This window comes from Mercenaria mercenaria, chromosome 6 (genome assembly GCF_021730395.1).
Source record: "Mercenaria mercenaria strain notata chromosome 6, MADL_Memer_1, whole genome shotgun sequence".
NCBI classification, from domain to species: Eukaryota; Metazoa; Mollusca; class Bivalvia; order Venerida; family Veneridae; genus Mercenaria; species Mercenaria mercenaria.
The window spans coordinates 58,673,992-58,678,697 of record NC_069366.1 but is presented as its reverse complement, the minus strand read 5'-3'; positions in this window follow the sequence as shown (position 1 = coordinate 58,678,697).

Genomic DNA, 4,706 nt, shown 5'->3' with positions numbered 1-4,706 from the left:
GCAGGGCTTAAATTTTCACAGATTCCACATGGAAATTTATAATTAGTTGGCCCCGGGTTCGGATGGCAGTCGCCGGACATGAGAATCTGAAGCTTTCAGGATCGGTGGATTTATGGAACGTCGACATGTGGGGGATGGAAAGGAAGAACCATGCATGGTGAAAATCTCTGCAGGAATTGGCTTGTAAATTTTTTAAAATCGAGAAGTCGAATTTTTTATCGCTCCAGTCTGACGAAATAAGTGCGCGACGCACATCTGTATGAAGTTTAAATCTAACACCCTTAGGATTTCTCTGTTCATCATAAGTAAAAATTTTTGAACAGTTCTGAATCAACAGTAAATAAATTTAATGGGTTGGGCAATTTTTGCACCAAAACAGAAGCTACAGTTGTTAAAAAGTTATTAAAATGATCTGCGATTTTCTTTGGCTCAAATCAGTTATCACTATTTATTTTCAAAACCAGATTTACTCTTATTATTACACCCTAAACTTTTGATCTGCGACCAAAGCTCCTTAGGATTATTTTTGTTCTCTTCCAATTTGTTTTCTAAGTATTCTGCTTTTAGATCTATTATATATTCAGTTGATACAATTCATGATATTGCATATTTGAATACGCATCACTTTTCACTATTAGCTACATCTAATAACTTTTTTTTTACTAGATCTATATACCTTGGTACGCTAGTGCATTAGCTTGATTTAATGGTGTTCAACCGGGTCTGCCTTAATACAGTAATGTACAGTAATGTAGCAAAATGATGCGTAATGGTGCAAAATGGGGCGTAATGTATATATGAATTTAATACCAGAGCAAAAATACTTGAATAGTGGCATGTTTTATTGCATATAAAACATTTTATATCATAAACTGAGAAAAAAAATGTATAAATGGTAAAACACATTATCTAGATAGCATTCAAAGCTCGGGTCGGCGTAATGATGCCCCGTAAGTCTGGTAGAAGCGTAATGTATATATAAATTTAATACCAGTGGTAAAATTCTTGCACAATGTGAAAGCCATAATTTGAACATTTTCTTGAACATAGGACAATTTTGTCTTAAAATACCTTTCGTGTTAACTGAGATCCTAATTGGTGCGGTCTTTTAATAATTTCAGTGTTGTTTTAAACCGACTTATTTTTGTCAATCAAATATGACACGTGTGACATACACGGTAGTTGATTAAAGAAGACATGTGTGATATACACTGTAGTAGCACGTTATTGTTCCTGTGCTTGATTAACAAACATTCCTCGATAGTGCGATATAATTTTGATTTAATCAAATATGATAATGGTTTTTAAGAATTTGATCCGCAGTATCCTTTGAAAATATAAAGGCATTTAATGGCTTTATAATATATAGAAAATGATCCTGAATAAGACTTTTAAAGAAATTAACAAAATCGCAAAAAAAATTAATGCTGTTTATAACTAACTTTTCATTGCCTTAAAACAGCCCTTCTTCGTGTCTGTTGATACTTCTTTGTAGTTAGACATTTTTATAAATTCCTTAATTGTACTTCATAACATGCTTGAATATATACTGAATTAGTTTTACATTATCTTGTTTCTAGTTTTAGGATCAAATCATAAATATTATTTGCCGAGTAATTATAGACTGAAAATATAAAGTAATATATAGAGGCGTAATGTATATTATGGTTTTTTTTTCACCGCTTCCATGACTATTCGTCGAAAGACATTTGGTCGAAAAGACATTAGACAGAAAGGACAATTAGTCGAGTGTACGATTGGTCTCATGGGACTTTATGTCGAATGTATATTTAACAGAATTTTCGTCGAATTTGGTCGAATTTAGTCGAATTTAACTTACCCACTTTGCCGATATGTTTACAGCTTTCAGTTGAACGTTTTCAACAGTTTTCAACCCGATTAACATAGACTCAACTTGATTCATCATCAAATATTTATTCATCATAACTTAACCTCAACTCTAATCGACTAGTACACAATATACTATATTGCATCTAAATAACATTGTCCAGATACACCTTAAAGTCAGTATTTGATGTTAAAGCTTATTCCCTTGAGAAAATCCAAGACTGGCCTCTTTCCGTAGTCCTTCACAATTTTTCGCCAGTGTGCTTGACAGAGATGGAAGAAACAGCACTCCGAGCGAGCCTCGGGAAACATATTCTTTCTAATGAAAAGGACTTTAGGGAATCAACAACAAGGAACACCTTTAGGCGTTTACTGATGGTTTAATTTGAGTAATTATCAATGATAATAATTTATTTTCGACCAAGTGTCGTGGTCTGTTAATTTTATCGACTAATTGTCGCATTCTGCATAATGTCCATCAGGCATAATGTCTTTTCGTCCAATTGTTTGTTCGACCAAACATGTTTCGACGAAATGTCGTGCACCCTTTTTCACCACAGCATTGATGTGTTCAAACATAAGCAATAAGATGATCGCAATATTTATTTACTAAATCTATTTATTAGAGCAAAAGGATTTAAAATTACCAAGACATCACACTCTTTGCTAGTTCCGACTTTTATGTCTTTGTCAAAAATAACAACGAATTAAAACGGTAAACGCAAAGTCTATGAAATATGGAAAATGTTTTATCAATGTTATCAAACTTTCATAAGTAGTTGATATTTTCGGTGTGACTAATGCTATGTATTTTTCTTACGTATTCGAAAGTTTAATTACATATGCATTTGACTTTAAATCCTTACTGTCGTATCTTCTTGAACTAGATTTAAAATATCTGTGAATTCTTCCCCAAAATCTTAAAAAGATCACATGAAATAAGTCAAACGCGACTGTATAACACCTAGACTATTAATAATACATTTTCGAAAAAATATATATATAGTGTTATACTTGATCAACTACAATTATATCAATATCAACTTAAATTCCTAAAAGTTACACAATTACTAATGTGAAAGGTTCACGTAATTATTTCCATAATCAACACATTCACGGTATCGTATTTCACAGGTAACCCAACGCATTTTTTTTCAAACAAATATGACACGCGTGACATACACGGTAGTTGATTAAAGAAGACACATGTGATATACACGGTAGTAGCAGGTTATTGTCCCCTCATTTGCTTGAAAAACATTCCTCCATGATGCGATTTAATTTTGATTAAATCAAATGTGACAATGATTTTTAAGAATTTGAACCGCGGTATCCCTTGAAAATATAAAGACATTAAATGGCATTATATCAGTACATAGGAAATAAAACTTATATTGAATGTCAAATTATATTCAAAATAAAATAGTATTTTTCTTTATTATTATACAAAAGATAAAGGGGAAGGAATGTCTAAATTTGTAAAAAAAAAATGCGCAAACATAGGAAAAACATTGCCTTTCCCTGCTAATTGCTGCAAATTATGGAAATTCTAATAATGAAAGAAATTTACCTTTAGAGGGTAATATCCTAAAATATTTAGAGAATTAGGTTTCAAACCAATATTATAGAAAAGGATCCTGAATAAGACTTTTAAAGAAATGAACAAAATCGCAATAAAAGTATATTGTTTATAAATAGTTTTTCATTGCCTTAAAACAGTCCTTCTTCATGTCTGTACTTCTTTGTACTTAGACATTTTGATAAATTTCCTAACTGTAACACATAACATTATAATACTTGAAAGTATATTGTTTATAAATAGTTTTTCATTGCCTTAAAACAGTCCTTCTTCATGTCTGTACTTCTTTGTACTTAGACATTTTGATAAATTTCCTAACTGGAACACATAACATTATAATACTTGAATATATACTTAATTATTTAACATTCTTATCCCTATTTTATCAAATCATTAATATTATTTGCCGATTAATTATAGGCTGTAAATGTTTTATTGCTAGTTTTGAATATACCTTTGCCTGATTTCTAGGCTATAAATGCATAATTTAGTCGTGTAAAATCTTTTTCCTTCCATTAGCCTCCTTGTACCAATTATCGAACGCTACCATCTCTCGATTGATTTCAATATAACTTGACTAATCTATTGGCATTTTCATTGTTTTTTTGCCAGTTTTGAGCAAAGTATTGGTAAGTGTTTTATAGAATATTTTATTCATATCCTTTTCTAACTGACAAAGTACACTGACCTCATAAAATTTACAAGAAAATCTAATTATTTATGTTTTGATATGTTTCCCGTCTGTCAGATCTAACACATACATGTGTACAAATTTTCTCATTTTGATGAGACTATATATAAACTTATGGACTATTTAAATAAATGCATTAAATTTTATTGCTGAAATATTTGTCTGATTTGGGTCATGACACCGTAAAGGCAGTACTGGTGAAAGGTCGAGAATTGGTTCTTTGTAGAATGTGATTATCGATCAAACTTACCTACATGTACATACCTGTATTACGTCATGTAGTAGAAGTGAACATCCCAAAATAGAATACACAGCTTTGAAAAGGGTCAGTCTACCAATCAATTTTAATATCTTATATTTGTTTGTTTTTTAACCTATATAATTACCACAAAATAGTGTAAAACTGGGTCGAGAGATGGTACATGGAGCTAAAACAATCAATAACTAAGATAAATCTACATTACGTCCAATCCCCTATTCATTATATAGCATTACGCCTCATTACGCTTCATTTTGAATCATTACTTAGATAAATATACATTACTGTATTAAGGCACACCGTGTTCAACCTACATAATCGGTCATCAT